At 38.4% G+C, this 21317-nt stretch overlaps 22 non-coding genes across 22 annotated transcripts in view; all 22 read left to right on the top strand.

Moving 5' to 3' along the window:
• The first annotated feature begins 529 nt into the window (after positions 1–529).
• LOC141303731 (5S ribosomal RNA) lies at positions 530–648 on the top strand. Its single transcript, XR_012343700.1, has one exon. It is a non-coding gene; the product is annotated as a 5S ribosomal RNA (ribosomal RNA).
• A 6563-nt stretch (positions 649–7211) lies between these two features.
• On the top strand, positions 7212–7330 carry LOC141303509 (5S ribosomal RNA). The gene has a single exon (XR_012343490.1). It is a non-coding gene; the product is annotated as a 5S ribosomal RNA (ribosomal RNA).
• An 801-nt stretch (positions 7331–8131) lies between these two features.
• LOC141303718 (5S ribosomal RNA) lies at positions 8132–8250 on the top strand. Its single transcript, XR_012343688.1, has one exon. It is a non-coding gene; the product is annotated as a 5S ribosomal RNA (ribosomal RNA).
• Positions 8251–9051: 801 nt separating this feature from the next.
• LOC141303084 (5S ribosomal RNA) lies at positions 9052–9170 on the top strand. The gene has a single exon (XR_012343067.1). It is a non-coding gene; the product is annotated as a 5S ribosomal RNA (ribosomal RNA).
• Positions 9171–9254: 84 nt separating this feature from the next.
• Positions 9255–9373, top strand: LOC141303508 (5S ribosomal RNA). Its single transcript, XR_012343489.1, has one exon. It is a non-coding gene; the product is annotated as a 5S ribosomal RNA (ribosomal RNA).
• Positions 9374–10224: 851 nt separating this feature from the next.
• LOC141303708 (5S ribosomal RNA) lies at positions 10225–10343 on the top strand. The gene has a single exon (XR_012343678.1). It is a non-coding gene; the product is annotated as a 5S ribosomal RNA (ribosomal RNA).
• Positions 10344–13180: 2837 nt separating this feature from the next.
• Positions 13181–13299, top strand: LOC141303143 (5S ribosomal RNA). Its single transcript, XR_012343127.1, has one exon. It is a non-coding gene; the product is annotated as a 5S ribosomal RNA (ribosomal RNA).
• Positions 13300–13383: 84 nt separating this feature from the next.
• On the top strand, positions 13384–13502 carry LOC141303707 (5S ribosomal RNA). Its single transcript, XR_012343677.1, has one exon. It is a non-coding gene; the product is annotated as a 5S ribosomal RNA (ribosomal RNA).
• An 801-nt stretch (positions 13503–14303) lies between these two features.
• On the top strand, positions 14304–14422 carry LOC141304084 (5S ribosomal RNA). Its single transcript, XR_012344050.1, has one exon. It is a non-coding gene; the product is annotated as a 5S ribosomal RNA (ribosomal RNA).
• Positions 14423–14506: 84 nt separating this feature from the next.
• LOC141303051 (5S ribosomal RNA) lies at positions 14507–14625 on the top strand. The gene has a single exon (XR_012343035.1). It is a non-coding gene; the product is annotated as a 5S ribosomal RNA (ribosomal RNA).
• An 801-nt stretch (positions 14626–15426) lies between these two features.
• Positions 15427–15545, top strand: LOC141303706 (5S ribosomal RNA). Its single transcript, XR_012343675.1, has one exon. It is a non-coding gene; the product is annotated as a 5S ribosomal RNA (ribosomal RNA).
• An 84-nt stretch (positions 15546–15629) lies between these two features.
• On the top strand, positions 15630–15748 carry LOC141303705 (5S ribosomal RNA). The gene has a single exon (XR_012343674.1). It is a non-coding gene; the product is annotated as a 5S ribosomal RNA (ribosomal RNA).
• Positions 15749–16549: 801 nt separating this feature from the next.
• On the top strand, positions 16550–16668 carry LOC141303328 (5S ribosomal RNA). The gene has a single exon (XR_012343309.1). It is a non-coding gene; the product is annotated as a 5S ribosomal RNA (ribosomal RNA).
• An 84-nt stretch (positions 16669–16752) lies between these two features.
• Positions 16753–16871, top strand: LOC141303704 (5S ribosomal RNA). The gene has a single exon (XR_012343673.1). It is a non-coding gene; the product is annotated as a 5S ribosomal RNA (ribosomal RNA).
• Positions 16872–17672: 801 nt separating this feature from the next.
• LOC141303691 (5S ribosomal RNA) lies at positions 17673–17791 on the top strand. The gene has a single exon (XR_012343669.1). It is a non-coding gene; the product is annotated as a 5S ribosomal RNA (ribosomal RNA).
• An 84-nt stretch (positions 17792–17875) lies between these two features.
• LOC141303678 (5S ribosomal RNA) lies at positions 17876–17994 on the top strand. Its single transcript, XR_012343658.1, has one exon. It is a non-coding gene; the product is annotated as a 5S ribosomal RNA (ribosomal RNA).
• An 801-nt stretch (positions 17995–18795) lies between these two features.
• Positions 18796–18914, top strand: LOC141304083 (5S ribosomal RNA). Its single transcript, XR_012344048.1, has one exon. It is a non-coding gene; the product is annotated as a 5S ribosomal RNA (ribosomal RNA).
• Positions 18915–18998: 84 nt separating this feature from the next.
• Positions 18999–19117, top strand: LOC141303027 (5S ribosomal RNA). The gene has a single exon (XR_012343011.1). It is a non-coding gene; the product is annotated as a 5S ribosomal RNA (ribosomal RNA).
• An 801-nt stretch (positions 19118–19918) lies between these two features.
• LOC141303090 (5S ribosomal RNA) lies at positions 19919–20037 on the top strand. Its single transcript, XR_012343074.1, has one exon. It is a non-coding gene; the product is annotated as a 5S ribosomal RNA (ribosomal RNA).
• An 84-nt stretch (positions 20038–20121) lies between these two features.
• Positions 20122–20240, top strand: LOC141304069 (5S ribosomal RNA). Its single transcript, XR_012344034.1, has one exon. It is a non-coding gene; the product is annotated as a 5S ribosomal RNA (ribosomal RNA).
• Positions 20241–21041: 801 nt separating this feature from the next.
• Positions 21042–21160, top strand: LOC141303666 (5S ribosomal RNA). Its single transcript, XR_012343646.1, has one exon. It is a non-coding gene; the product is annotated as a 5S ribosomal RNA (ribosomal RNA).
• An 84-nt stretch (positions 21161–21244) lies between these two features.
• The window catches only part of LOC141303098 (5S ribosomal RNA), a 119-nt gene continuing 46 nt past the window's right edge, over positions 21245–21317 (top strand). The window contains exon 1 of the ribosomal RNA XR_012343082.1: positions 21245–21317. This exon is cut by the window's right edge and continues 46 nt beyond it. This is a non-coding gene — a ribosomal RNA (5S ribosomal RNA).

Below are 21317 nucleotides of genomic sequence, written 5' to 3'. Positions count from 1 at the left end.
ATTGAGGAGTTGCTAATTTTAGAGCTCACCTTTCCATTCACCACCTGCAAACTTTGGATTACACTTTCTGTGGATTGTATATACACTGGTGGACACTCACATTGGACTTATCAACACACTGGGGTTCTTGGACTGTTTTTAGGGTATGGACAAATGAACTGTATTCTTTTAACAGAGTTTACCTGTTTTTAGGGTATGGACAAATGAACTGTATTCTTTTAACAGAGTTTACCTAGTTTTATCGTGTTGTTTTAAAGTCTTTTATGTGAACCTTGTAAATACACCAAATCTATTTAAACCAATTTTCTTTTATGTCTCATTCTTTTAACCACTAGTCATCTCTCACAGTTAAATCTGACCCCATTTTAGTCTTGTAACTCGGCTGATAAGGCCGATTGTTACACTTTTATGGGAGACCGCCTGGGAATACCAGGTGCTGTAAGCTTTTGCCTTTTCTTCACTATTTATATAATATGCTGGCTTTTACGGAGGCTGATCTTTAAATAGCCCACTTTTTGGAGCAGCCCTCGCTTATGGCCATACCGCGCTGAGAGCGCCCGATCTCGTCTGATCTCGGAAGCTAAGCAGCGTCGGGCCTGGTTAGTACTTGGATGGGAGACCGCCTGGGAATACCAGGTGCTGTAAGCTTTTGCCTTTTCTTCACTATTTATATAATATGCTGGCTTTTACGGAGGCTGATCTTTAAATAGCCCACTTTTTGGAACAGCCCTCGCTTACGGCCATACCACCCTGGGGGCGCTAGTGAGTTGCTGGTAAAACAGGAAGTGTTCGGCTGCAGTGGGTGAGAAAGGCTCACTCTGTTTTGTTTTTTATTTGTTTGGTTTGTGGACAGTTGTTTTTTCTTATTTTTGATTTGTTTTTTTGTTAGTGGCTAAGCTTCCCAGCAGCATTGTGCTGTCTGGGAAGTTTTTGTAGTGATTATGGCTTCAAGAACGGACAGATTACAAGGTGAAGACGTGTATATGCCTGGAGAAAGACGAGACGAAACAGAAAATGGACGGGAAATAAGACAACGAGATGGACAGAAACGAACGGATTACAAAAAGAAGTACTCCAAAGAGGCAACAGTGATTGTGGATATGGTGGAGTTGAGAGATGCAAGAGCGGAGGATATTATAAAAGCAGTGAATGAAAGAATTGGAGGAGGTAAGATACTGGCAGTAAGACCTAGGCAAACAAAGGAATATGAAATAACACTGAGGAGTAAAGAGGATTGCAAGGACTTGGATGATGAATTAAAGATAAAAGGAAAAATGTGCAAAATAAGACATTTGCAGGATAGAGAATATGTGGTTTCCTTCATACATTTGCCGGCCTACATTGAAGATTCAGAGATTCTTGATAAATTAAAAGATTGGGGAGTAACACCAGCATCTGATATTAGAAGGAGGATGTATCCGGGCACAGAAATTGCAGACGGTACGAGGTACCTAAGGGTTAAATTCCCGAAGGAAGTGGTGTCGCTCCCATATAGCACAAAATTTAACACGGAGGAAGGAACACAATATTGCCGGATTTTACACGATCGGCAGGTGAAAACCTGTCGGTTGTGTATGAGTCCAGGGCATATGTTCAAAGACTGTCCGGAATTCAAGTGTTTTCAGTGCGAGGAGCAAGGACACTTCGCAAGAGATTGTGAGGCAATAAAGTGCCCGGATTGCAGAAGAGTGCTGGTAAGATGCGAGTGTTGGATGGAGGGGGAGAACGTATTACATAATGAAGAAATTTTCAATGAAGGAAGGCAAATGTTGAAAGAAACAGAAATTGAGGAAGTGGAAAATGAGGAAGAGGCTGGGACAGAAAAGGAAACAAATAAAGAAGCCAACGTAGAAAATCAAGAGGTAATTGAGAACTCTCAGGAAGGGGAAATGGAAAATATATGGACACCTTTGGAAATAACACAGAGAACTTTCGAGACAATGGAGAATAAAGAACCAAAAAGCAAGGAAGAGCAAACAAAAGGTGACTTGGAGCAAATTAAAGAAAGAGAAAACCAAGAGGAGTTGGGGACCTTTCAGAAAGGAGAGAGGGAAGAGATATGGACACCGCTGGAATTAACACAGAGAACTTTAGAGGCAATGGAGATTCAAGAACTAAAAAGCAAGGAAGAGCAAACAATAGGTGCATGGGAGGAAAATAAAGAACTGGAAAAGACAGACAGATGGAGGGACGGAAAAGAAGTAGTAAGAAGAAGGACTATTAAGGTAAAACCCAATATTGAAGGTGCAAAGAGAAAGAGAAGAAAAGAACAGAATAAGGATGCAGAAAATTCTAAATGGGTCAATAGTTTTCAGGTGTTAATGGAGGAGGAGGAGGAGGAAGAAGATTAGCCCCCCCCCCCCTTTTTTTGAATATATTATTAATTCTTTTACACATTAATTATCTACTCAATTTTTTTTTCACCTTTTTTCAATGTTTTTAAAACTGATATCATGGAATGCTAGAGGTTTGATGAATATGGAAAAATTTGAGATGATGTGTGTATTATGTAAAGGAATTGATGTGATTGTGTTGCAAGAAACAAATTGGAAAAATGAAAGTATGAAAAGGTTCCAAACAAAATGGGATGGGAATATGTATTTTAATAATGGAGAAGAAAATGTGGGAAGTGGTGTAGCTATTTTAACCAGTAGAAGAATAGGAGGAAAAGAACAAGTGATATATGATGATAAAATGGGGAAAAGCTTAGCAGTGAAAATAGAAAAAGGAGAAGAGAATTTAATTATTTATAACATTCACGCCCCAAATGAAGAGAAAGAAAAGAAAAGGTTTTTTAGTAAAATATCTGACAATGTAAGAATATGGGAAAAGGGTATTTTGATTGGAGATTTTAATACTGTTTTTACGGAATTAGACTTGGCAAGTAACATGGTTTTTAGAATAGATAAAGGTAGAGAAGAATTGAAAAAGATGATGGAGGATTGCCAATTGATTGATGTTTGGAGGGAAAGAAACAGAACAAGAAGAACTTTTTCTAGAAGACAGATGGTTTTAAAAGAGCTAAAACAAAGTAGAATAGATTATGTTCTATGTATGAAGGAAATGGAAGGTATGATAAAGGATGTATTTTATGAAGTTGTAGGGTTGAGTGATCATTCTTTATTGCATTTGACAATAGATTTTACAAAAGTGGAAAGAGGAAGAGGGGTATGGATTTTAAATGCGGAGGTTTTAAAAAGTGATGATTTTAAGGACAGAATTAAAAAGGTGGTAAAAGGAAATCTAAAAAATGATATGTATAAGGAAGATAAAGTAATTTGGTGGGATAATGTTAAGTGGGAGATAAAGAAAAGCTCAATGGAGTATAGTCAATTTTTTCAAAAAATCAAAAGACAAAAAGAACAACTGTTAAGGAAGAAGCTAGAAAATGAGCTAAGAAAAGAGGCGGAGAAGATGGGGAAAGGGAATATGGAGGAAATAGTAATGTTACAAGATAAGCTAAAATTAATGGAAGAAGAAAAGTGTAAAGGTGCAATAGTAAGAAGTAAAGCAAAGTATGCCGTAGAGGGAGAAAGATGTACACAATTTTTCTTTAATCTGGAAAGAAACAGACAAAAAGCAGATCTAATAAAAGAGGTTTTAAACAAAGATGGCAATTTAGAGACGGAAACGGAAGGAATTTTAAAAACAGTTAGGCAATTTTATATGGACTTGTTTAAAAAACAAGGAATAAAAAGAGAAGATGAAGAATTTTTAATAAAACAAATCCAAACAAAGGTAAATAAAGAAGACAAGAAATTCTGTGATGAGGATATTAAAGCAGAAGAAATAGAGATTGCAATCCAACAATTATCGACAAGGAAAAGTCCAGGGGTAGACGGTCTAACAAATGAATTCTATAAGGAATTTAAAGAGCTATTAGTACCGATTTTAAAAGAGGTTTATGAAGAAATTTTTAAGAAAGGGATATTGAGTGAAACAATGAAAATAGGAATGATAAAAATTATATACAAAAGAAGAGGTGATTCAAAAGATCTCAAGAATTTTAGACCAATAACAATGCTGAATACAGATTTTAAAATTTTAGCAAAGGTTTTAGCCAATAGATTAAAAAGTATTTTACCCAAGATTATTAAAACAACACAAGCATATGGGGTGCAAGGAAAAGACATAGCAGATGTGGTTAAAAGTATAAGAGACACAATATATTATATGAAAGAGAAAGATAAAGGGGGTTTTTTAATTAGCTTAGATCTGGAGAAGGCGTTTGACAGAGTAGAACATGAGTTTTTATTGGAGGTTCTTAAAGGTTTCGGGTTTGGGGAAAAATTTAGAAAATGGATACGAATTTTTTATAAGGATGTTTTAACTTGTATAAAATGTAATGGTTTTTTAACTGAATGTTTTCAGCCAACAAGGTCGATAAGACAAGGATGTCCATTGTCTGCCTTATTATACACGCTGGTAGCTGAACCTTTAGGTTTGGCTATAAAGGCAGACAGAAACATAAAAGCAATACAAATTGAGAAAAATGAAAAAAGAGAACCGGTGTATCAATACGCGGACGATACTACTTTGTTGGTTGAAGACATTCAGAGTATTAAAGAGGCAATGGGGATCTTAGAGCGCTATTGTAATGGTTCAGGAGCAAAAGTGAATGTGGGGAAAAGTGTGTGTATGAGGATTGGAAATGTACAAGAAATATCACAACACATACCATTCAAAGAAGAAAAGGAGATGATTAAAATTTTAGGAATTTGGGTAGGGATGGATTTTAATAAGACAGATAATTTGAATTGGGAGGGAGTTTTAATTGGAATTGAGAAAAGATTAAGATTTTGGCAGACCAGAAATTTGACTTTGAAGGGGAAAGTTTTAATTATTAATGCTTTATTGCTTTCTAAAGTTTGGTATGTGTTGGCAGTAACCCCATTGCCTCAAGGGTATTATAAGAAAATCAAAGAAGGGGTTTTAAAGTTTTTATGGGGAAAGGGGAGAGCCAAGATTGCATATCAAACATTGATTGGAGATATTAAGGAAGGAGGTTTGGGGCTTTTAGACACTTTTTTAAGAATGAAATCTTTAAGAATTAAAAATGTTCAACATTTTTTGGAAACAAGGAAGGAAGTAATTTGGAAATGTGTGATGGAATACTTTCTGGAAAAATGTGGTCTTTTTAAAATGGGGTGTAATGTTTTATGGATGAAGGTTAAAAATTGGATGACAGCAGGAATACCAAGGTTTTATATGGAGGTTTTAGAGACATGGGGTGAATTTTTAGAAAATGTACAGATTTTACCAAAAGGAAGAGCTCAGATTTTAGAACAGCCTCTTTTCTTAAACCCAAATATTGTAAATGAGGGGAATGTAGTATACTATAAGGAATGGTGGGATGGAGGCATAAGACAGGTAAAAGATGTATTATATGAAGTGATAAAAGGATATTTACCATTACAAGTTATTGTGGATGCTGTGGCGGATGATTTTAAAAGAGTGTATAAAACAAGATTACAGAAACAATATGAAGAGTTGAAAAAAGCAATACCAAAGGAATGGATTGAAAAAATTGACAATAATGAGACAGGTGATGAGAATGAATTGCCGGAGGTATATCTTAAAAAGACTGCTGGGGAAAAAATCAAATTGAAAGAATGTACAGTGAAAATTTGTATGTGGTTTTTAGGTCAAGGGCTTTTACGAAACCAGTAGCACTCAGCTACTGGAAAGAAAGGTATGATGATTTGAATGAAAAGGAAATATGGGGAAATGTAAGATTAAAGTATATTGAACCAGTTTTAGAAAATTTTAACTACTTATTGAGACACAACTGTATTTTAACTGAAATGAGACTGTGTAAAATAGGACTTGAACAAGATGATATATGTAAAGTATGCAGAAAAGAAGGGGAAGGTTTACGGCATTTGTTTTTCTATTGTGAAAAATTGGAAGATTTTATGAGAAAGTTAAAAAAATCGCAAAACTGCTTTTGGGAAAGAAATATGTGGAGGAACAAAAGAAATTGGAAAAAATGTTTCTATTTGGTATGGAAGATTGTAAAATGTATGTTTTTAATATATGTGTAACAGTGGCAAAATATGTAATTTGGTTAAGGAGGAACATGGCAAAATATGATGGAAAAAAGGTGGATGTATGGATTATGTTTAAAAACAGGATGGATATTGTTGTAAACTTGATACAGAACTATCTTTTATCACATGAGAAGGAGGAGGTTTTTATTGAAATATTGGTGAAGGGAAACCCTATGATTGAATTCAAAGACCATACAATAAAGTGGTTATGGGGAAATATGTAAAATATGAAAAAAAAAAAAAAAAAAAAAAAAAAAAAAAGAGAGCGCCCGATCTCCTCTGATCTCGGAAGCTAAGCAGCGTCGGGCCTGGTTAGTACTTGGATGGGAGACCTCCTGGGAATACCAGGTGCTGTAAGCTTTTGCCTTTTCTTCACTATTTATATAATATGCTGGCTTTTAGAAAGACGTGTTTTACCGCTCTATTTATTACAATCATTTACATGTATTATAGAGTTTTAAGTGTTTTACATGTTTTTTAGGCCATTTTATTACTCTTAACATTTTAAGTGTATGTGTCTTTAATAAATGGATGGTTGGCCTGTCATGTGACTAGACACATGACAGGAAGCAGGAAGTACAACTGTATAAGAGAGCAGCATGACAAACAAAGGACAGTCACCAAACTGTTGGATTGAGGAGTTGCTAATTTTAGAGCTCACCTTTCCATTCACCACCTGCAAACTTTGGATTACACTTTCTGTGGATTGTATATACACTGGTGGACACTCACATTGGACTTATCAACACACTGGGGTTCTTGGACTGTTTTTAGGGTATGGACAAATTAACTGTATTCTTTTAACAGAGTTTACCTGTTTTTAGGGTATGGACAAATGAACTGTATTCTTTTAACAGAGTTTACCTAGTTTTATCGTGTTGTTTTAAAGTCTTTTATGTGAACCTTGTAAATACACCAAATCTATTTAAACCAATTTTCTTTTATGTCTCATTCTTTTAACCACTAGTCATCTCTCACAGTTAAATCTGACCCCATTTTAGTCTTGTAACTCGGCTGATAAGGCCGATTGTTACACTTTTATGGGAGACCGCCTGGGAATACCAGGTGCTGTAAGCTTTTGCCTTTTCTTCACTATTTATTTAATATGCTGGCTTTTACGGAGGCTGATCTTTAAATAGCCCACTTTTTGGAGCAGCCCTCGCTTATGGCCATACCGCGCTGAGAGCGCCCGATCTCGTCTGATCTCGGAAGCTAAGCAGCGTCGGGCCTGGTTAGTACTTGGATGGGAGACTGTCTGGGAATACTAGGTGCTGTAAGCTTTTGCCTTTTCTTCACTATTTATATAATATGCTGGCTTTTAGAAAGACGTGTTTTACCGCTCTATTTATTACAATCATTTAAATGTATTATAGAGTTTTAAGTGTTTTACATGTTTTTTAGGCCATTTTATTACTCTTAACATTTTAAGTGTATGTGTCTTTAATAAATGGATGGTTGGCCTGTCATGTGACTAGACACATGACAGGAAGCAGGAAGTACAACTGTATAAGAGAGCAGCATGACAAACAAAGGACAGTCACCAAACTGTTGGATTGAGGAGTTGCTAATTTTAGAGCTCACCTTTCCATTCACCACCTGCAAACTTTGGATTACACTTTCTGTGGATTGTATATACACTGGTGGACACTCACATTGGACTTATCAACACACTGGGGTTCTTGGACTGTTTTTAGGGTATGGACAAATGAACTGTATTCTTTTAACAGAGTTTACCTGTTTTTAGGGTATGGACAAATGAACTGTATTCTTTTAACAGAGTTTACCTAGTTTTATCGTGTTGTTTTAAAGTCTTTTATGTGAACCTTGTAAATACACCAAATCTATTTAAACCAATTTTCTTTTATGTCTCATTCTTTTAACCACTAGTCATCTCTCACAGTTAAATCTGACCCCATTTTAGTCTTGTAACTCGGCTGATAAGGCCGATTGTTACACTTTTATGGGAGACCGCCTGGGAATACCAGGTGCTGTAAGCTTTTGCCTTTTCTTCACTATTTATTTAATATGCTGGCTTTTACGGAGGCTGATCTTTAAATAGCCCACTTTTTGGAGCAGCCCTCGCTTATGGCCATACCGCGCTGAGAGCGCCCGATCTCGTCTGATCTCGGAAGCTAAGCAGCGTCGGGCCTGGTTAGTACTTGGATGGGAGACCGCCTGGGAATACCAGGTGCTGTAAGCTTTTGCCTTTTCTTCACTATTTATATATTATGCTGGCTTTTAGAAAGACATGTTTTACCGCTCTATTTATTACAATCATTTACATGTATTATAGAGTTTTAAGTGTTTTACATGTTTTTTAGGCCATTTTATTACTCTTAACATTTTAAGTGTATGTGTCTTTAATAAATGGATGGTTGGCCTGTCATGTGACTAGACACATGACAGGAAGCAGGAAGTACAACTGTATAAGAGAGCAGCATGACAAACAAAGGACAGTCACCAAACTGTTGGATTGAGGAGTTGCTAATTTTAGAGCTCACCTTTCCATTCACCACCTGCAAACTTTGAATTACACTTTCTGTGGATTGTATATACACTGGTGGACACTCACATTGGACTTATCAACACACTGGGGTTCTTGGACTGTTTTTAGGGTATGGACAAATGAACTGTATTCTTTTAACAGAGTTTACCTGTTTTTAGGGTATGGACAAATGAACTGTATTCTTTTAACAGAGTTTACCTAGTTTTATCGTGTTGTTTTAAAGTCTTTTATGTGAACCTTGTAAATACACCAAATCTATTTAAACCAATTTTCTTTTATGTCTCATTCTTTTAACCACTAGTCATCTCTCACAGTTAAATCTGACCCCATTTTAGTCTTGTAACTCGGCTGATAAGGCCGATTGTTACACTTTTATGGGAGACCGCCTGGGAATACCAGGTGCTGTAAGCTTTTGCCTTTTCTTCACTATTTATATAATATGCTGGCTTTTACGGAGGCTGATCTTTAAATAGCCCACTTTTTGGAGCAGCCCTCGCTTATGGCCATACCGCGCTGAGAGCGCCCGATCTCGTCTGATCTCGGAAGCTAAGCAGCGTCGGGTCTGGTTAGTACTTGGATGGGAGACCGCCTGGGAATACCAGGTGCTGTAAGCTTTTGCCTTTTCTTCACTATTTATATAATATGCTGGCTTTTACGGAGGCTGATCTTTAAATAGCCCACTTTTTGGAGCAGCCCTCGCTTATGGCCATACCGCGCTGAGAGCGCCCGATCTCGTCTGATCTCGGAAGCTAAGCAGCGTCGGGCCTGGTTAGTACTTGGATGGGAGACTGTCTGGGAATACTAGGTGCTGTAAGCTTTTGCCTTTTCTTCACTATTTATATAATATGCTGGCTTTTAGAAAGACGTGTTTTACCGCTCTATTTATTACAATCATTTAAATGTATTATAGAGTTTTAAGTGTTTTACATGTTTTTTAGGCCATTTTATTACTCTTAACATTTTAAGTGTATGTGTCTTTAATAAATGGATGGTTGGCCTGTCATGTGACTAGACACATGACAGGAAGCAGGAAGTACAACTGTATAAGAGAGCAGCATGACAAACAAAGGACAGTCACCAAACTGTTGGATTGAGGAGTTGCTAATTTTAGAGCTCACCTTTCCATTCACCACCTGCAAACTTTGGATTACACTTTCTGTGGATTGTATATACACTGGTGGACACTCACATTGGACTTATCAACACACTGGGGTTCTTGGACTGTTTTTAGGGTATGGACAAATGAACTGTATTCTTTTAACAGAGTTTACCTGTTTTTAGGGTATGGACAAATGAACTGTATTCTTTTAACAGAGTTTACCTGTTTTTAGGGTATGGACAAATGAACTGTATTCTTTTAACAGAGTTTACCTAGTTTTATCGTGTTGTTTTAAAGTCTTTTATGTGAACCTTGTAAATACACCAAATCTATTTAAACCAATTTTCTTTTATGTCTCATTCTTTTAACCACTAGTCATCTCTCACAGTTAAATCTGACCCCATTTTAGTCTTGTAACTCGGCTGATAAGGCCGATTGTTACACTTTTATGGGAGACCGCCTGGGAATACCAGGTGCTGTAAGCTTTTGCCTTTTCTTCACTATTTATATAATATGCTGGCTTTTACGGAGGCTGATCTTTAAATAGCCCACTTTTTGGAGCAGCCCTCGCTTATGGCCATACCGCGCTGAGAGCGCCCGATCTCGTCTGATCTCGGAAGCTAAGCAGCGTCGGGCCTGGTTAGTACTTGGATGGGAGACCGCCTGGGAATACCAGGTGCTGTAAGCTTTTGCCTTTTCTTCACTATTTATATAATATGCTGGCTTTTAGAAAGACGTGTTTTACCGCTCTATTTATTACAATCATTTACATGTATTATAGAGTTTTAAGTGTTTTACATGTTTTTTAGGCCATTTTATTACTCTTAACATTTTAAGTGTATGTGTCTTTAATAAATGGATGGTTGGCCTGTCATGTGACTAGACACATGACAGGAAGCAGGAAGTACAACTGTATAAGAGAGCAGCATGACAAACAAAGGACAGTCACCAAACTGTTGGATTGAGGAGTTGCTAATTTTAGAGCTCACCTTTCCATTCACCACCTGCAAACTTTGGATTACACTTTCTGTGGATTGTATATACACTGGTGGACACTCACATTGGACTTATCAACACACTGGGGTTCTTGGACTGTTTTTAGGGTATGGACAAATTAACTGTATTCTTTTAACAGAGTTTACCTGTTTTTAGGGTATGGACAAATGAACTGTATTCTTTTAACAGAGTTTACCTAGTTTTATCGTGTTGTTTTAAAGTCTTTTATGTGAACCTTGTAAATACACCAAATCTATTTAACCCTCTGGGGTCTGAGGTGTTTTGGGGCCCTGAAGAAGTTTTGACATGCCCTGACATTTGTGCTTTTTTCAGTATCTTAAAAACATATGAATGGTTAAAGTCAGATTACATTGTAATCAGCACATATTGGGCTACAATAATATGCAAGCAACATTAATGTGCATGTTTGTGTTTTTGAGAAAACTATGTTTATGCGTGGTTATTGAAAATCTAAAGTTTTGAAGTCACTGAAATAAGGCCATGAACGACTTATAGGACATTTCTTTACAAGACTTTAGATAATTGGATGTCGTAGGTTAGAATTTTTTCAACCAAATGATGTGAAAATCATCTCGTTCACTCGTTCAGAGAAAACAATATATTGATTTAAATTTTATAAAACATGTTTTGTGATCGAAAGGGATTATTCATAGGTGTGGCAATGGCCCATGAATATTTAGCAATTCACACCTGAGAGACAAAAGAGCCCTCCCTAATGGCCCCATCAATGCCTGACTTCACTAGCAGAACAAGAAACAATGTGAGAAGATTCAGAGAATGGAGTTTTAGATTATTTTTATTTTATTTACTACACTGTATAAACAAAACATACATAATGAAGGTCAAAGACACATTATTGAGCTTCCTGATCTGACCACACAGATGTGCACAGACTTTGTGGCATTTCTGAAAACTTCTTCTGAATTCTGTTCAACAAATGAAACAGGTAAATCTTACCTGCTATTTTGTGTGCACTTAAAAAAAATACAAAAAAATCAAAAACTTGTTTTACACTAGAATATCAGTGTAGTTGAACATCTCAAGTTTCTAGTGCTCTCAGAGGAATACAGTTTGAAGGCACTCAAGGGAAAGAGGGCAGGATTCATCTTTTGAGCAGGTTTGAGATCACTACAAAAACAAAACAAAAATCATATCAGGATCATCTGTCAGTATACAGTCATAGACTCTAGCATTTGTACTAATGTAAAAAAGGACATGTAATATCGTTTAGCACTATATTACTAATAAACATGATGTAAACATACATTCAGTGTAAGCACTCATATTACTTTTACACCCTACTGTTATACAATAAAATAAATAAATAAAGTATGATTCTACAGTCATAAACATATCGTCATAAATGCATCTCACAGTCATAATCACATCGTTTTTCTAGAACATTATAAATATCCTGGCATCGTGAGAGATGCAATGCAATCAAACGTACTTCATAATGTTTCATTTGATAAAGTCAGGAATTTTAGTTTGGAATAAGTCTAACTAGTAAAATGTGTACATGTTTTGCCAAAGGAAACAACAGCGAAAGCTAGTAGGAAAATGAAAGTAAGACTTACTCATGTAAATGTCTCCTCCTGTTGGGTTTGCGTCGCATCACGTCCTTCTTATGATCGTGGTAAATATAAGTCTAATTCCTCACAGCATATCTTAATTCAGGAACAAACTGTAACCAAGATGAACTTGAAGTCATGTTGCTTTGTTGCGGTGATGTGGGAGTTTCCTCGCATACAGATACTCCGGTCCTTGCCGCGCCTGCAGCACATGGCTAATTTGCATGGCAAAAGATTTCGCGATAGTGGGCGCGGTCACATTAGAGATAATTAGTTGGAACTGGATAGACTAGACATCTCCTTGGTTTCATATAGATTAATTTATCACAGATTATTGGTTTTTGATCAAACTTACTTCGTTTAAAAGCATAAATCTCAAGCTTTCAGTAGATACCACTTTTCTGTTTGTGTGCTGAGTATTCACCGAGTTTGAATGATTTAAGTAACGCATTTCTAAAAGCAGTTCGCGGAGACAGAGAAAACAGAAATCACCCTGTTTGTTTTCTTTATTCTAAATAAAAAAGCACAACTTTCTGCTGTTCCTGTGAGTGTGCACAAATAAAAGTACACACTTTACAGTTTCCAATGATGTATATCTCTAATTTGTATGACTAAAACTGACAGAGCATTTTTAGTGTCTTTTGCGCTGATCTTAAAAAAAGTAGGTTGGTCACGCCGGCGTGACCGTCGGCCCCAGAGGGTTAAACCAATTTTCTTTTATGTCTCATTCTTTTAACCACTAGTCATCTCTCACAGTTAAATCTGACCCCATTTTAGTCTTGTAACTCGGCTGATAAGGCCGATTGTTACACTTTTATGGGAGACCGCCTGGGAATACCAGGTGCTGTAAGCTTTTGCCTTTTCTTCACTATTTATATAATATGCTGGCTTTTACGGAGGCTGATCTTTAAATAGCCCACTTTTTGGAGCAGCCCTCGCTTATGGCCACACCGCGCTGAGAGCGCCCGATCTCGTCTGATCTCGGAAGCTAAGCAGCGTCGGGCCTGGTAAGTACTTGGATGGGAGACCGCCTGGGAATACCAGGTGCTGTAAGCTTTTGCCTTTTCTTCACTATTTATATAATATGCTGGCTTTTACAGAGGCTGATCTTTAAATAGCCCACTTTTTGGAGCAGCCCTTGCTTATGGCCATACCGCGCTGAGAGCGCCCGATCTCGTCTGATCTCGGAAGCTAAGCAGCGTCGGGCCTGGTTAGTACTTGGATGGGAGACCGCCTGGGAATACCAGGTGCTGTAAGCTTTTGCCTTTTCTTCACTATTTATATAATATGCTGGCTTTTAGAAAGACGTGTTTTACCGCTCTATTTATTACAATCATTTACATGTATTATAGAGTTTTAAGTGTTTTACATGTTTTTTAGGCCATTTTATTACTCTTAACATTTTAAGTGTATGTGTCTTTAATAAATGGATGGTTGGCCTGTCATGTGACTAGACACATGACAGGAAGCAGGAAGTACAACTGTATAAGAGAGCAGCATGACAAACAAAGGACAGTCACCAAACTGTTGGATTGAGGAGTTGCTAATTTTAGAGCTCACCTTTCCATTCACCACCTGCAAACTTTGGATTACACTTTCTGTGGATTGTATATACACTGGTGGACACTCACATTGGACTTATCAACACACTGGGGTTCTTGGACTGTTTTTAGGGTATGGACAAATGAACTGTATTCTTTTAACAGAGTTTACCTGTTTTTAGGGTATGGACAAATGAACTGTATTCTTTTAACAGAGTTTACCTAGTTTTATCGTGTTGTTTTAAAGTCTTTTATGTGAACCTTGTAAATACACCAAATCTATTTAAACCAATTTTCTTTTATGTCTCATTCTTTTAACCACTAGTCATCTCTCACAGTTAAATCTGACCCCATTTTAGTCTTGTAACTCGGCTGATAAGGCCGATTGTTACACTTTTATGGGAGACCGCCTGGGAATACCAGGTGCTGTAAGCTTTTGCCTTTTCTTCACTATTTATATAATATGCTGGCTTTTACGGAGGCTGATCTTTAAATAGCCCACTTTTTGGAGCAGCCCTCGCTTATGGCCATACCGCGCTGAGAGCGCTCGATCTCGTCTGATCTCGGAAGCTAAGCAGCGTCGGGCCTGGTTAGTACTTGGATGGGAGACCGCCTGGGAATACCAGGTGCTGTAAGCTTTTGCCTTTTCTTCACTATTTATATAATATGCTGGCTTTTACGGAGGCTGATCTTTAAATAGCCCACTTTTTGGAGCAGCCCTCACTTATGGCCATACCGCGCTGAGAGCGCCCGATCTCGTCTGATCTCGGAAGCTAAGCAGCGTCGGGCCTGGTTAGTACTTGGATGGGAGACCGCCTGGGAATACCAGGTGCTGTAAGCTTTTGCCTTTTCTTCACTATTTATATAATATGCTGGCTTTTAGAAAGACGTGTTTTACCGCTCTATTTATTACAATCATTTAAATGTATTATAGAGTTTTAAGTGTTTTACATGTTTTTTAGGCCATTTTATTACTCTTAACATTTTAAGTGTATGTGTCTTTAATAAATGGATGGTTGGCCTGTCATGTGACTAGACACATGACAGGAAGCAGGAAGTACAACTGTATAAGAGAGCAGCATGACAAACAAAGGACAGTCACCAAACTGTTGGATTGAGGAGTTGCTAATTTTAGAGCTCACCTTTCCATTCACCACCTGCAAACTTTGGATTACACTTTCTGTGGATTGTATATACACTGGTGGACACTCACATTGGACTTATCAACACACTGGGGTTCTTGGACTGTTTTTAGGGTATGGACAAATGAACTGTATTCTTTTAACAGAGTTTACCTGTTTTTAGGGTATGGACAAATGAACTGTATTCTTTTAACAGAGTTTACCTAGTTTTATCGTGTTGTTTTAAAGTCTTTTATGTGAACCTTGTAAATACACCAAATCTATTTAAACCAATTTTCTTTTATGTCTCATTCTTTTAACCACTAGTCATCTCTCACAGTTAAATCTGACCCCATTTTAGTCTTGTAACTCGGCTGATAAGGCCGATTGTTACACTTTTATGGGAGACCGCCTGGGAATACCAGGTGCTGTAAGCTTTTGCCTTTTCTTCACTATTTATATAATATGCTGGCTTTTACGGAGGCTGATCTTTAAATAGCCCACTTTTTGGCGCAGCCCTCGCTTATGGCCATACCGCGCTGAGAGCGCCCGATCTCGTCTGATCTCGGAAGCTAAGCAGCGTCGGGCCTGGTTAGTACTTGGATGGGAGACCGCCTGGGAATACCAGGTGCTGTAAGCTTTTGCCTTTTCTTCACTATTTATATAATATGCTTTCTTTTACGGAGGCTGATCTTTAAATAGCCCACTTTTTGGAGCAGCCCTCGCTTATGGCCATACCGCGCTGAGAGCGCCCGATCTCGTCTGATCTCGGAAGCTAAGCAGCGTCGGGCCTGGTTAGTACTTGGATGGGAGACCGCCTGGGAATACCAGGTGCTGTAAGCTTTTGCCTTTTCTTCACTATTTATATAATATGCTGGCTTTTAGAAAGACGTGTTTTACCGCTCTATTTATTACAATCATTTACATGTATTATAGAGTTTTAAGTGTTTTACATGTTTTTTAAGCCATTTTATTACTCTTAACATTTTAAGTGTATGTGTCTTTAATAAATGGATGGTTGGCCTGTCATGTGACTAGACACATGACAGGAAGCAGGAAGTACAACTGTATAAGAGAGCAGCATGACAAACAAAGGACAGTCACCAAACTGTTGGATTGAGGAGTTGCTAATTTTAGAGCTCACCTTTCCATTCACCACCTGCAAACTTTGGATTACACTTTCTGTGGATTGTATATACACTGGTGGACACTCACATTGGACTTATCAACACACTGGGGTTCTTGGACTGTTTTTAGGGTATGGACAAATGAACTGTATTCTTTTAACAGAGTTTACCTGTTTTTAGGGTATGGACAAATGAACTGTATTCTTTTAACAGAGTTTACCTAGTTTTATCGTGTTGTTTTAAAGTCTTTTATGTGAACCTTGTAAATACACCAAATCTATTTAAACCAATTTTCTTTTATGTCTCATTCTTTTAACCACTAGTCATCTCTCACAGTTAAATCTGACCCCATTTTAGTCTTGTAATTCGGCTGATAAGGCCGATTGTTACACTTTTATGGGAGACCGCCTGGGAAAACCAGGTGCTGTAAGCTTTTGCCTTTTCTTCACTATTTATATAATATGCTGGCTTTTACGGAGGCTGATCTTTAAATAGCCCACTTTTTGGAGCAGCCCTCGCTTACGGCCATACCGCGCTGAGAGCGCCCGATCTCGTCTGATCTCGGAAGCTAAGCAGCGTCGGGCCTGGTTAGTACTTGGATGGGAGACCGCCTGGGAATACCAGGTGCTGTAAGCTTTTGCCTTTTCTTCACTATTTATATAATATGCTGGCTTTTACGGAGGCTGATCTTTAAATAGCCCACTTTTTGGAGCAGCCCTCGCTTATGGCCATACCGCGCTGAGAGCGCCCGATCTCGTCTGATCTCGGAAGCTAAGCAGCGTCGGGCCTGGTTAGTACTTGGATGGGAGACCGCCTGGGAATACCAGGTGCTGTAAGCTTTTGCCTTTTCTTCACTATTTATATAATATGCTGGCTTTTAGAAAGACGTGTTTTACCGCTCTATTTATTACAATCATTTAAATGTATTATAGAGTTTTAAGTGTTTTACATGTTTTTTAGGCCATTTTATTACTCTTAACATTTTAAGTGTATGTGTCTTTAATAAATGGATGGTTGGCCTGTCATGTGACTAGACACATGACAGGAAGCAGGAAGTACAACTGTATAAGAGAGCAGCATGACAAACAAAGGACAGTCACCAAACTGTTGGATTGAGGAGTTGCTAATTTTAGAGCTCACCTTTCCATTCACCACCTGCAAACTTTGGATTACACTTTCTGTGGATTGTATATACACTGGTGGACACTCACATTGGACTTATCAACACACTGGGGTTCTTGGACTGTTTTTAGGGTATGGACAAATGAACTGTATTCTTTTAACAGAGTTTACCTGTTTTTAGGGTATGGACAAATGAACTGTATTCTTTTAACAGAGTTTACCTAGTTTTATCGTGTTGTTTTAAAGTCTTTTATGTGAACCTTGTAAATACACCAAATCTATTTAAACCAATTTTCTTTTATGTCTCATTCTTTTAACCACTAGTCATCTCTCACAGTTAAATCTGACCCCATTTTAGTCTTGTAACTCGGCTGATAAGGCCGATTGTTACACTTTTATGGGAGACCGCCTGGGAATACCAGGTGCTGTAAGCTTTTGCCTTTTCTTCACTATTTATATAATATGCTGGCTTTTACGGAGGCTGATCTTTAAATAGCCTACTTTTTGAAGCAGCCCTCGCTTATGGCCATACCGCGCTGAGAGCGCCCGATCTCGTCTGATCTCGGAAGCTAAGCAGCGTCGGGCCTGGTTAGTACTTGGATGGGAGACCGCCTGGGAATACCAGGTGCTGTAAGCTTTTGCCTTTTCTTCACTATTTATATAATATGCTGGCTTTTACGGAGGCTGATCTTTAAATAGCCCACTTTTTGGAGCAGCCCTCGCTTATGGCCATACCGCGCTGAGAGCGCCCGATCTCGTCTGATCTCGGAAGCTAAGCAGCGTCGGGCCTGGTTAGTACTTGGATGGGAGACCGCCTGGGAATACCAGGTGCTGTAAGCTTTTGCCTTTTCTTCACTATTTATATAATATGCTGGCTTTTAGAAAGACGTGTTTTACCGCTCTATTTATTACAATCATTTACATGTATTATAGAGTTTTAAGTGTTTTACATGTTTTTTAGGCCATTTTATTACTCTTAACATTTTAAGTGTATGTGTCTTTAATAAATGGATGGTTGGCCTGTCATGTGACTAGACACATGACAGGAAGCAGGAAGTACAACTGTATAAGAGAGCAGCATGACAAACAAAGGACAGTCACCAAACTGTTGGATTGAGGAGTTGCTAATTTTAGAGCTCACCTTTCCATTCACCACCTGCAAACTTTGGATTACACTTTCTGTGGATTGTATATACACTGGTGGACACTCACATTGGACTTATCAACACACTGGGGTTCTTGGACTGTTTTTAGGGTATGGACAAATTAACTGTATTCTTTTAACAGAGTTTACCTGTTTTTAGGGTATGGACAAATGAACTGTATTCTTTTAACAGAGTTTACCTAGTTTTATCGTGTTGTTTTAAAGTCTTTTATGTGAACCTTGTAAATACACCAAATCTATTTAAACCAATTTTCTTTTATGTCTCATTCTTTTAACCACTAGTCATCTCTCACAGTTAAATCTGACCCCATTTTAGTCTTGTAACTCGGCTGATAAGGCCGATTGTTACACTTTTATGGGAGACCGCCTGGGAATACCAGGTGCTGTAAGCTTTTGCCTTTTCTTCACTATTTATATAATATGCTGGCTTTTACGGAGGCTGATCTTTAAATAGCCCACTTTTTGGAGCAGCCCTCGCTTATGGCCATACCGCGCTGAGAGCGCTCGATCTCGTCTGATCTCGGAAGCTAAGCAGCGTCGGGCCTGGTTAGTACTTGGATGGGAGACCGCCTGGGAATACCAGGTGCTGTAAGCTTTTGCCTTTTCTTCACTATTTATATAATATGCTGGCTTTTACGGAGGCTGATCTTTAAATATCCCACTTTTTGGAGCAGCCCTTGCTTATGGCCATACCGCGCTGAGAGCGCCTGATCTCGTCTGATCTCGGAAGCTAAGCAGCGTCGGGCCTGGTTAGTACTTGGATGGGAGACCGCCTGGGAATACCAGGTGCTGTAAGCTTTTGCCTTTTCTTCACTATTTATATAATATGCTGGCTTTTAGAAAGACGTGTTTTACCGCTCTATTTATTACAATCATTTACATGTATTATAGAGTTTTAAGTGTTTTACATGTTTTTTAGGCCATTTTATTACTCTTAACATTTTAAGTGTATGTGTCTTTAATAAATGGATGGTTGGCCTGTCATGTGACTAGACACATGACAGGAAGCAGGAAGTACAACTGTATAAGAGAGCAGCATGACAAACAAAGGACAGTCACCAAACTGTTGGATTGAGGAGTTGCTAATTTTAGAGCTCACCTTTCCATTCACCACCTGCAAACTTTGGATTACACTTTCTGTGGATTGTATATACACTGGTGGACACTCACATTGGACTTATCAACACACTGGGGTTCTTGGACTGTTTTTAGGGTATGGACAAATGAACTGTATTCTTTTAACAGAGTTTACCTGTTTTTAGGGTATGGACAAATGAACTGTATTCTTTTAACAGAGTTTACCTAGTTTTATCGTGTTGTTTTAAAGTCTTTTATGTGAACCTTGTAAATACACCAAATCTATTTAAACCAATTTTCTTTTATGTCTCATTCTTTTAACCACTAGTCATCTCTCACAGTTAAATCTGACCCCATTTTAGTCTTGTAACTCGGCTGATAAGGCCGATTGTTACACTTTTATGGGAGACCGCCTGGGAATACCAGGTGCTGTAAGCTTTTGCCTTTTCTTCACTATTTATATAATATGCTGGCTTTTACGGAGGCTGATCTTTAAATAGCCCACTTTTTGGAGCAGCCCTCGCTTATTGCCATACCGCGCTGAGAGCGCCCGATCTCGTCTGATCTCGGAAGCTAAGCAGCGTCGGGCCTGGTTAGTACTTGGATGGGAGACCGCCTGGGAATACCAGGTGCTGTAAGCTTTTGCCTTTTCTTCACTATTTATATAATATGCTGGCTTTTACGGAGGCTGATCTTTAAATAGCCCACTTTTTGGAGCAGCCCTCACTTATGGCCATACCGCGCTGAGAGCGCCCGATCTCGTCTGATCTCGGAAGCTAAGCAGCGTAGGGCCTGGTTAGTACTTGGATGGGAGACCGCCTGGGAATACCAGGTGCTGTAAGCTTTTGCCTTTTCTTCACTATTTATATAATATGCTGGCTTTTAGAAAGACGTGTTTTACCGCTCTATTTATTACAATCATTTACATGTATTATAGAGTTTTAAGTGTTTTACATGTTTTTTAGGCCATTTTATTACTCTTAACATTTTAAGTGTATGTGTCTTTAATAAATGGATGGTTGGCCTGTCATGTGACTAGACACATGACAGGAAGCAGGAAGTACAACTGTATAAGAGAGCAGCATGACAAACAAAGGACAGTCACCAAACTGTTGGATTGAGGAGTTGCTAATTTTAGAGCTCACCTTTCCATTCACCACCTGCAAACTTTGGATTACACTTTCTGTGGATTGTATATACACTGGTGGACACTCACATTGGACTTATCAACACACTGGGGTTCTTGGACTGTTTTTAGGGTATGGACAAATGAACTGTATTCTTTTAACAGAGTTTACCTGTTTTTAGGGTATGGACAAATGAACTGTATTCTTTTAACAGAGTTTACCTAGTTTTATCGTGTTGTTTTAAAGTCTTTTATGTGAACCTTGTAAATACACCAAATCTATTTAAACCAATTTTCTTTTATGTCTCATTCTTTTAACCACTAGTCATCTCTCACAGTTAAATCTGACCCCATTTTAGTCTTGTAACTCGGCTGATAAGGCCGATTGTTACACTTTTATGGGAGACCGCCTGGGAATACCAGGTGCTGTAAGCTTTTGCCTTTTCTTCACTATTTATATAATATGCTGGCTTTTACGGAGGCTGATCTTTAAATAGCCCACTTTTTGGAGCAGCCCTCGCTTATGGCCATACCGCGCTGAGAGCGCCCGATCTCGTCTGATCTCGGAAGCTAAGCAGCGTCGGGCCTGGTTAGTACTTGGATGGGAGACCGCCTGGGAATACCAGGTGCTGTAAGCTTTTGCCTTTTCTTCACTATTTATATAATATGCTGGCTTTTACGGAGGCTGATCTTTAAATAGCCCACTTTTTGGAGCAGCCCTCGCTTATGGCCATACCGCGCTGAGAGCGCCCGATCTCGTCTGATCTCGGAAGCTAAGCAGCGTCGGGCCTGGTT

This window comes from Garra rufa, unplaced genomic scaffold, assembly GCF_049309525.1.
Source record: "Garra rufa unplaced genomic scaffold, GarRuf1.0 hap1_unplaced_001, whole genome shotgun sequence".
Taxonomy (NCBI): Eukaryota; Metazoa; Chordata; class Actinopteri; order Cypriniformes; family Cyprinidae; genus Garra; species Garra rufa.
This window is presented reverse-complemented; position numbering and strand designations above follow the sequence as displayed.